Source organism: Arachis ipaensis, chromosome B2, assembly GCF_059453495.1.
Source record: "Arachis ipaensis isolate K30076 ecotype BB chromosome B2, ASM5945349v1, whole genome shotgun sequence".
In the NCBI taxonomy this organism is placed as follows: Eukaryota; Viridiplantae; Streptophyta; class Magnoliopsida; order Fabales; family Fabaceae; genus Arachis; species Arachis ipaensis.
The window spans coordinates 106,788,441-106,799,420 of record NC_142437.1 but is presented as its reverse complement, the minus strand read 5'-3'; positions in this window follow the sequence as shown (position 1 = coordinate 106,799,420).

The following is a 10,980-nucleotide window of genomic DNA, read 5'->3' as shown; positions in this document are numbered from 1 at the left end:
AGAGAATCCAAAAGGAGAGTGCAAGGCCATTGATATAATCAACATGGCCGAACCTACAAGGGAGGGAGAGGACGTGAATCCCAGTGAGAAAGACCTCCTGGGATGTCCAGTGATCAATAAGGAAGTTCCCTCTGAGGAACCAAAGGAATCTGAGGCTCATCTAGAGACCATAGAGATTCCATTAAACCTTCTTATGCCCTTCATGAGCTCTGATGAGTATTCCTCTTCTGAAGAGAATGAGGATGTTACTGAAGAGCAAGTTGCCAAGTACCTTGGTGCAATCATGAAGCTGAATGCCAAATTATTTGGTAATGAGACTTGGGAAGATGAACCTCCCTTGCTCATCAATGAACTGAGTGATCTGGATCAACTGACATTGCCTCAGAAGAAACAGGATCCTGGAAAGTTCTTAATACCTTGTACCATAGGTACCATGACCTTTGAAAAAGCTCTGTGTGACCTTGAGTCAGGGATAAACCTCATGCTACTCTCTGTAATGAAGAAACTAAGAACTCTTGAGGTACATGAGGCTAATTTCTCATTAGAGATGGCAGACAAATCCATGAAAATAGCTTATGGAAAAGTAGAGGACATGTTAGTAAAGGTTGAAGGCCTTTACATCCCTGCTGATTTCATAATCTTAGATACTGGAAAGGAAGAGGATGAATCCATCATCTTAGGAAGACCTTTCCTAGCCACAGCAAGAGCTGTGATTGATGTGGACAGAGGAGAATTGATCCTTCAAATAAATGAGGACAACCTTGTGTTTAAAACTCAATGATCTCTCTCTGTACCCATGGAGAGGAAGCATAAAAAGCTTCTCTCACTGCAGAGTCAACCAAAGCCCCCACAGTCAAACTCTAAGTTTGGTGTTGGGAGGCCACAACCAAACTCTAAGTTTGGTGTCAAACCCCCATATCCAAACTCTAAATTTGGTGTTGGGAGGTCTCAACAATGCTCTGAACATCTGTGAGGCTCCATGAGAGCCCACTGTCAAGCTATTGACATTAAAGAAGCGCTTGTTGGGAGGCAACCCAATGTTTATTTATCTAATTTTATTTTTATTTTATTGTTCTTTTATGTTTTATTAGGTTCATGATCATGTGGAGTCACGAAAAAAATAGAAAAATTAAAAACAGAATCAAAAACCGCAAAAAAAAAATCACACCCTGGAGGAAGACCTTACTGGCGTTTAAACGCCAGTAAGGAGCATCTGGCTGGCGTTCAACGCCAGAACAGAGCATGGATCTGGCGCTGAACGCCCAGAACAAGCATGGTTCTGGCGTTTGAACGCCAGAAATATACCCTGGAGAAGAGCTGGCGCTGAACGCCCAGAACAAGCATGGTTCTGGTGTTCAACGCCAGAAATGGGCTACAAATGGGCGTTCAACGCCCAGAACAAGCATCAATCTGGCGCTGAACGCCTAGAATTGTGTGCAAAGGCACTTTGCATGCCTAAATTGGTGCTAGGGTGTAAATCCTTGAACACCTCAGGATTTGTGGACCCCACAGGATCACCTCAGGATCTGTGGACCCCACAGGATCCCCACCTACCTCCACTCACCTCTTCTCAACCCTCTTTCACACAATCCCATAAACACTCTTCCCTAAAAACCCTTCACCAATCACCTCAATCTCTCTTCCCCATCACCTCTTCACCACTCACATCCATCTTTACTTCCCCATAAACCCCACCCACCTTCAAAATTCAAAATCAATTTCCCACCCATCCCACCCTAAATGGACGAACCTCACCTCCCTCTCTTCCCTATATATACCCCTCCATTCTACTCCACTTTCACACAACACAACCCTCTCTTCTACACCTTGGCCGAACACACCTCTCCCCCTCTCTTCCATATTTTCTTCTTCTTCTTCTTCTATTCTTTCTTTTCTTGCTCGAGGGCGAGCAATTTTCTAAGTTTGGTATGGTAAAAAGCATAGCTTTTTATTTTTTTTTCCATTACCATTGATGGCACCTAAGACCGGAGAAAGCTCTAGAAAAGGAAAAGGGAAGGCAAAAGCTTCCACCTCCGAGTCATGGGAGATGGAAAGGTTCATCTCCAAAGCCCATCAAGACCACTTCTATGATGTTGTGGCCAAGAAGAAGGTGATCCTCGAGGTCCCTTTCAAACTCAAGAAAAATGAGTATCCGGAGATCCGACATGAAATCCAAAGAAGAGGTTGGGAAGTTCTAACCAACCCCATTCAACAAGTCGGCATCCTTATGGTTCAAGAGTTCTATGCCAATGCATGGATCACTAGAAACCATGATCAAAGTAAGAACCCAAACCCAAAGAATTACACTACAATGGTTCGGGGGAAATACTTAGATTTTAGTCCGGAGAATGTGAGATTGGCGTTTAACTTGCCCATGATGCAAGGAGATGAACGCCCTTACATTAGAAGGGTCAACTTTAATCAAAGGTTGGACCAAGTCCTTAGGGACATATGTGTGGAAGGAGCTCAATGGAAAATAGATTCCAAAGGCAAGCCGGTTCAACTAAGAAGATTGGACCTCAAGCCCGTGGCTAGAGGATGGTTGGAGTTCATCCAACGCTCCATCATCCCCACTAGCAACCGGTCTGAAGTTACTGTAGACCGGGCCATCATGATTCATAGCATCATGATTGGAGAGGAAGTAGAAGTTCATGAAGTCATCTCCCTTGAATTCTACAAAATAGCCGATAAGCCCTCTCCCATGGCAAGGCTAGCTTTTCCTCATCTTATTTGCCATCTATGTTACTCAGCTGGAGCTTTCATAGAAGGCGACATTCCCATTGAGGAAGAGAAGCCCATCACTAAAAGAAGGATGGAGCAAACAAGAGAGCCCACTCATGAAGCCCAAGGAACGCATGAGGAAGCTCATCATCATCAAGAAATCCCTGAGATACCTCAAGGGATGCACTTTCCTCCAAACAACTATTGGGAACAACTCAACACTTCTCTTGAAGATTTGAGCCACAACATGGATCAACTAAGGGTGGAACATCAAGAGCACTCCATCATTCTCCATGAAATTAGAGAAGATCAAAAAGCAATGAGGGAGGAGCAACAAAAACAAGGAAGAGACATAGAAGAGCTCAAGGACATCATTGGTTCCTCAAGAAGGAAACGCCACCATCACTAAGGTGGACTCATTCCTTGTTCTTAATTTCTCTATTTTTCGTTTTTCTATGTTAAATATTTATTTATGTTTTGTGTCTTTACCTCATGATCATTAGTATTTAGTAAGCTATGTCTTAAGGCTATGAATAATTCCATGAATCCTTCACCTCTCTTAAATAAAAATGTTTTAATTCAAAAGAACTAGAAGTACATGAGTTTCAAATTTATCTTTGAATTTAATTTAATTATATTGATGTGGTGACAAATACTTTTTGTTTTCTGAATGAATGCTTGAACAGTGCATATGTCTTTTGAATTTGTTGTTTATGAATGTTAAATATGTTGGCTCTTGAAGAATGATGAACAAGGAGAAATGTTATTGATAATCTGAAAAATCATGAATTTGATTCTTGAAGCAAGAAAAAGCAGTGAAAAAAAATAAAAATGGCAAAAAAAAATAGAAAGAAAAAGAAAAAGCAAGCAGAAAAAGCCAATAGCCCTTAAAACTAAAAGGCAAGGGTAATAAAAAGGATCCAAGGCTTTGAGCATCAGTGGATAGGAGGGCCTAAAGGAATAAAATCCTGGTCTAAGCGGCTAAACCAAGCTGTCCCTAACCATGTGCTTGTGGCGTGAAGGTGTCAAGTGAAAAGCTTGAGACTGAGCGGTTAAAGTCGTGATCCAAAGCAAAAAGAGTGTGCTTAAGAACCCAGAACACCTCTAATTGGGGACTCTAGCAAAGCTGAGTCACAATCTAACAAGGTTCACCCAGTTATGTGTCTGTGGCATGTATGTATCTGGTGGTAATACTGGAAAACAGAGTGCTTTGGGCCACGGCCAAGACTCAAAAGTAACTGTGTTCAAGAATCAACATACTTAACTAGGAGAATCAATAACACTATCTGAAATTCTAAGTTCCTATAGATGCCAATCATTCTGAACTTCAAAGGATAAAGTGAGATGCCAAAACTGTTCAGAGGCAAAAATCTACAAGTCCCGCTCATCTAATTATAATTAATATTCATTGATAGTTTGGGATTTATAGTATATTCTCTTCTTTTTTTTTCCTATTTGATTTTCAGTTGCTTGGGGACAAGCAACAATTTAAGTTTGGTGTTGTGATGAGCGGATAATTTATACGCTTTTTGGCATTATTTTTAGTATGTTTTTAGTAGGATCTAGTTACTTTTAGGGATGTTTTTATTAGTTTTTATGCTAAATTCACATTTCTGGACTTTACTATGAGTTTGTGTGTTTTTCTGTGATTTCAGGTGAATTTTGGCTGAAATTGAAGGACCTGAGCAAAACTCTGAAAGAAAGGCTGACAAAGGACTGCTGATGCTGATGGATTCTGACCTCCCTGCACTCAAAATGGATTTTTTGGAGCTACAGAACTCCAAATAGCGCGCTTCTAACGGCATTGGAAAGTAGACATCTAGGGATTTCCAGCAATATATAATAGTCCATACTTTGTTTGAGAATTGATGACGCAAACTGGCGCTCAACGCCAGTTATACGCTGCAGTCTGGAGTTAAACGCCAGAAAAACGTCACGAACCAGAGTTGAACGCCAGAAACAGGTTACAACCTGGAGTTCAACTCCAGAAATGGCCTCTGCACGTAGATAGCTAGAGCTCAGCCCAAGCACACACCAAAGTGGGCCCCGGAAGTGGATTTCTGCACTTAGACTTACTTCTGTAAACCCTAGTAACTAGTTTAGTATAAATAGAACTTTTTACTATTGTATTTTCATCTTCGGATCATCTTTGGTCTCAGTTTTATTCTATTATTCATCTTAGGAGGCTATTGATCACGCCTAGGGGGGCTGGCCTCACGGCCATGCCTGAACCTTTATCACTTATGTATTCTCAACGGTAGAGTTTCTACACTCCATAGATTAAGGTGTAGAGCTCTACTGTACCTCGAGTATTAATGCAATTACTATTTTCTTCTATTCAATTCAACTTGTTCTTATTCCAAGATATTCGTTGCACTACAACTTGATGAATATGATGATCCGTGACACTCATCATCATTCTCACCTATGAACGCGTGCCTAACAACCACCTCCGTTCTACATTAGACCGGGCGCATATCTCTTGGATTGTTGACCCACGATGCATGGTCGACTCGCCTGACAACCGAGCTTCACATTCTGTGGAATCAAAGTCTTCGTGGTATAAGCTAGAATTGATGGCGGCATTCATGAGAATCCGGAAAGTCTAAACCTTGTCTGTGGTATTCCGATTAGGATTCAATGATCGAATGACTGTGACGAGCTTTAAACTCGCGAGTGCTGGGTGTAGTGACAGACGCAAAAGGACGAAGAATCCTATTCCAGTATGATCGAGAACCGACAGATGATTAGCCGTGCCGTGACAGAGCATGTGGTCCTTTTTCACTGAGAGGATGGGAAGTAGCCATTGACAATGGTGACACCCTACATACAGCTTGCCATGGAAAGGAGTAAGAAGGATTGGATGGAAGCAGTAGGAAAGCAGACGTCCTAGAGTCATACAGTATCTCCATACGCTTATCTGAAATTCCTACCAATGAATTTACATATGTATTTCTATCCTTTATTATTTAATTAAGTATTTATCTTTTAATTATCTAATCCAATCACATTTGACCCTACCTGACTGAGATTTACAAGATGGTCATAGCTTGCTTCATACCAACAATCTCCGTGGGATCGACCCTTACTCACGTAAGGTTTATTACTTGGATGACCCAGTGCACTTGCTGGTTAGTTACACGGAGTTGTGACATATTATGAATTAAGATTAGAGCACCAAGTCCTTTGGAGCCATTACCAGAGATCACAATTCTGCGTACCAGGTAGCTTCTAACATTCGTGTTGAGTTGTTGCCATGTTCTAAGACCGATTATGTATTCCATAGAAAAAATGATTTTGAATTTTTCTACAAGCATAGTTGTGTTCTTGAAGAATTGCGGGTTAAGCTTCCATTTACTGTTTTTTAATGTAATATGTTGAAGCAATTAAACTGTGCTCCGTCACAGTTTCACCCAAGTGGCTGGGTGTTCTTGCGGTGTTTTAAAATTTTGCTAGAATTTTTAGATTTAAAACCTTTATTGGAGTTGTTCTTTTTCCTGTTTCAGGCAAAATGGGTTTGGAAATGAGGGTAGGTGAATTTGAACAATACACCTGGATTTTCTGTCTTTATATTGTATAAATCTTCATTCAAAGATTTCAAAGAAATGTTTTTAAAGGTTAAGAGTGTCGAGGATATGTTTACATTTTATTTGGATGAGAATCTGGCTGAAAAATTTTCCTTGTTTTGGTGTTCTCAGCCGCAGCATATTCTGAGTCCTGAGAAAATTAGTGTGAGGAATGAGTGTGTAATTGAATATTTGGTAGAAATGGTTGATAGGAAAAACTTGATATCGGTGTTTGATTTGCTTCCGTGGGAAGACAATAAGCAATCTGTAGTAGATTATATGGGTAAGAATTGATACAAGAAGTAGCTAGGGATCATGTATTCTTGGCAATTTGTTGATTTTGTTCTGTTTGCTTTGTCAGGTGAAAAGTATCCAGGAGTCTCGGCTGCGACCCTGAGGGCTCGGTTTAAGAGTAAGAACTTGGACAAGGAAGGTTCGTCATCAAACTCGGATAAGGGAGGTGTAGATGGCGAGGTGAACCAATCTCACTAAGACGGAAAAAGATTATTTTTAAGAAGAGTAAACTACAATTTGTACCCACGAAAGTTGAAAACGCTGACATATCTACCCATAGAAAAAGGAAATTACCATTTGTACCCATAAAATATGGATTTCGCATAACAAAATTATCCAAACACTAAAAAAATTACCTAAAATCCCTAAAATACCCTTATCTTCACCACCACACCACCTCCTTCACCCAATCACCTTCTTAACCCTAACCCTCTTCACCCAACCACCACTCTTCTTTCCCTTCCTAATCTCAAATCCCACCACCACCCTCTTCACCCAGCCACCACCCTCTTTCCGTTTCTAACATACTCTCACCATTAAGTCGAAAACCTCAGCTTCATGTTCTGCGTAACAGAGCCCTCTCTCCTTCCGACTAAACTCAACTTCAGGGCTCAGAGCTTGAGCTACAATGGCGGCGAAGAAGCAGAATGATGGAAGCACCAAGAAGAGGAAGCAGATTCCAGCTTCGGACTCTAATGCGAAGCATTACATGAATCCCATTCTAAGGCTCCTAAACTCTCTGCCTCTAAGAAATCCTTCAAATCCCTCAAAACACGCAAACCATACGCCGTTCCTAAAGACAAGACCAAGAAGGCTCCCCTTATAGGTCGAGAACGTCATCTTCATGCTAAGGTCTTAAAACGTTACCAATTTGCTTTCAAATGCATTTGAATCTATGTTTTATTATTGTTATGAATCGGTGGAACATTTTGTTGTTTGATTTCAGGAACTTGCGGAGGCTAGGAAAAAGAAGAAGAAGCGCCATTTCACTCTTGAGCAAGTTTTACTTTGGAATTTTGTATAACTCAAGGCTGGTGACAGAAGCTCTGCAAAAGATGAAGGAAAAATTCCTGAAATTGCAGGCCCGCCTCACCATCTGCAAGGTCTGCTGGAACGGCGGTTGCTTCGACTCTGACATTCTCGCAGCTTTTGATGCCGCCGTCGCCGATAAGGTAGCGTGAAGAGGAGGGTCTCTGACGCGGTAGGCTCTGGTTTGAGGCCGATGGTGATGGTGGCGAGGAGAAGCTGGCGCGGTGCTCCTGGGCTGGCGGAGGTCCGCGAAGTTGCTAGTGGAGAAGGGTGAACGATGATGAGGAGGGTGAGACGGTGGTTTGTGGTTGATGCTGGGATTGGGTGGCTGAGAACATTGAGAGAGAGAGGAGGGAGGAAGGAGAGGATAGTGTGGAGAGAAGGGTAATTTAGGGATTTTAGATAATTTTTTAGGGTTTGGATAATTTTGTCTGTAAAAATATTTTTTTATGGGTACAAATGGTAATTTCTTTTTTCTATGGGTAGATATATTAGCGTTTTCAACTTTCGTGGGTACAAATGGTAGTTTACTCTTTTAAGAAAAGAAAGTCCAATTTTATCGATGTTAATGTTTCGGATGATTTGTCTGAGAAAGGTAAAAATATACCACTGGAGAAACTTATTGCCTTTGTGGATAATAAAAAGAGGCTTTGATGCCAAGGCATTTTGGCCAGTTTCACTGACCTTTTCTTTACTGTTTTTAGGGTAGTTTCATGCATTTTCTTAGAAAATAACCTAGTTTTAGGTGGATATTCACTTACATCTTGATTCAAGCATACATTGTGCACTTTACATGATTTTATGAGAATTTTGCATGAATTATATGACAAATTGGATGATGCATGTCTCATGACTTGGATTAGAACTTTGATGCACTTTGTTGCTTGATTTCAGGACAAAGGAAGCAAAAAAGAACCACGTTAGCAGCCACGTTAGTCTAACTAAAGTGACCTCTAACGTGGAATGGGAGCTAACTTGCAACGTTAATGAGAAAGGTAATCGCCAATAACGCCCTCGAAGCCATCATAGCCCACGTTAAGAGTCACGTTAACTAAGTTAACGTGAACTCTAACGTGGAAGAAGAAAACAAGGCCAACGTTAGTGACACTCTCCTTTGTCACTAACGTTGGACCAAGCTCATAATTGGCCACGTTAGTTGCCACGTTAACTTAGTTAACGTGGACTCTAACGTTGAGAAGCAAAAGAGAAGCCAACGTTAGTGACACTCACCTGTCACTAAAGTTGGCCAAGCCACAATGAGCCACGTTAACTCCCACGTTAATTTAGTTAATGAGGAATCTAACGTGGAGAAAGCAAGTGATCGCCAACGTTAGTGACACTTACCTTTGTCACTAACGTTAGGGTGAACCACCACAAGCCACTATGAGCAACGTTAACTCCCACGTTAACTAAGTTAACGTGGAAGCTAACGTAGATAAGAGAGATGATGAGCCAATGTTAGTGACATTCACCTTTGTCACTAACGTTGGAGATGGCTAGCATTACTACGTTAGAAGCCACGTTAACCTAGTTAACGTGGACTCTAACGTGGGAAGTAGGGGCACATTGGAACGTTAGTGACAAAGATAAGTGTCACTAACATTCTCGAAGGATTGGCAAGCCTACGTTAAGAGTCATGTTAGCTACTCTAATGTGAACTCTAACGTAGGGAGAAGGGAGGACTCTCCACGTTATTGGGAAAGGTAATTCCCAATAACGTGTGCGAAGGACCAAGAGGCAACGTTAGTGGTCACATTGGTGCCACTAACGTTGAAGTTAACGTTGATCATCCTTGGGTTAGGAACGTTAGTGAAAAAGGTGATTGTCACTAACATTCTCGAACCCACACTTTCACTTAACGTTGACACCACTAACGTCCTAAGGCAAAGTCCCTGCCTGCTTCACCTTTTCTCTCTGTAAGCAAAGCTAAGCCCAATGAAGAGGATAACTGCTTCAAACTCAAGATCCAGAGGCCCATATCCAAGACTTGAAGAGCCAATTAGAAGATCAGAAGAGTAGTATATATAGGGGTAGTTTTGAATTAGAAAGAGAGTTGAAAACTTTAGGGAGCTTGTGGCATTAGAACTACTCTCTGTATTTTACTTTCTCTGCACTTCTAGTGATACTTTCAGGATGTATTCTCCATCTTTGTTATTATTTCCCAGAGCTATTAACAACTAAACCCCTTTCATTGGGTTAGGGAGCTCTGTTGTAATTTGATGGATCAATATTAGTTTTTATTATTCTTCTTCTATCTTTTCTCTTGATTTTACTAGAAAGCTTTCAATCTTCATCCAATTGGGTAGTTATCTTGGAAAAGAAGCTATTCATACTTGGATCTCTGCTGAACCTTGGAAGAGGAATGAAGAGATCATGCTAGAAATGCTTTCTCATGCTGGACCAAATTGGGTTTGGATGGATATGTGACTATAATCCTACCAACACTTGATTTGGAAATGCATGTGGTATAATCAGTGACCATACTTCATCTCTTCTCATGAGCAATTGACCAAGGAATTGGCAATTGATCAAGATTTGAGAGATTGAATTACCAAGGAATTGGAATTCGATCACTTAAGATTGCCAAGGAGATCAATGAATGCATTGATTGAGGAAGAGATGAAAATGAATTTGATCCGGAGAATGCAACATCTCCTGAGCCCAATGAATTCCCCATTTCTGATCTTACCCATTCTCTTTAATTTCTGCCATTTACTTTTATGAGCATTTCTCCCAATTCCCATTTAAGATTCTGCAATTTACTTTCCGCCATTTACATTCAGCTCTTTATTTCCAGCACTTACGTTTTCTGCTATTTACTTTCCCGTCATTTAATTTTCTGCAAACCTCAAATCAAATTGTGCTTCGCTCAACTAGAACATTCCTCTAATTAAATTTGCTTGACCAATCAATCTCTGTGGGATTCGACCTCACTCTATAGTGAGTTTTTACCTGACGACAATTCGGTACACTTGCCGAAGGAAATTTGTTACGAAACAAGTTTTCGTGCATCAGGCTTGAAGGGTTTGCTGATGATATGGATGGATCTTCGATTTGGGAAAGAGATTTCCCTTTTTTGGTTGTGACTGACGAGGTGTGTCAGTCGTTGGTTGATGTAGCCTTGGTGAATGAGATTGGGGATGTTACTATCAATCAATACATGTAGGTATAATCTGTTTCTTTCTTATTTGGTGTTGGTTTGATTGTGCATAAGTATTTGTTTTGTTATGCTTTAGGTGCTCGGTTTGCGCTTGGCTAGCTTAGGTTGGAGCCAAGAAGTGAAGCATAAGAAATTGTTAGGGCAATGATAAACCATTATTTTATGGTTTATATTGTGTTTAATTGTGTGGTTTTATCAAATCTTTACCCA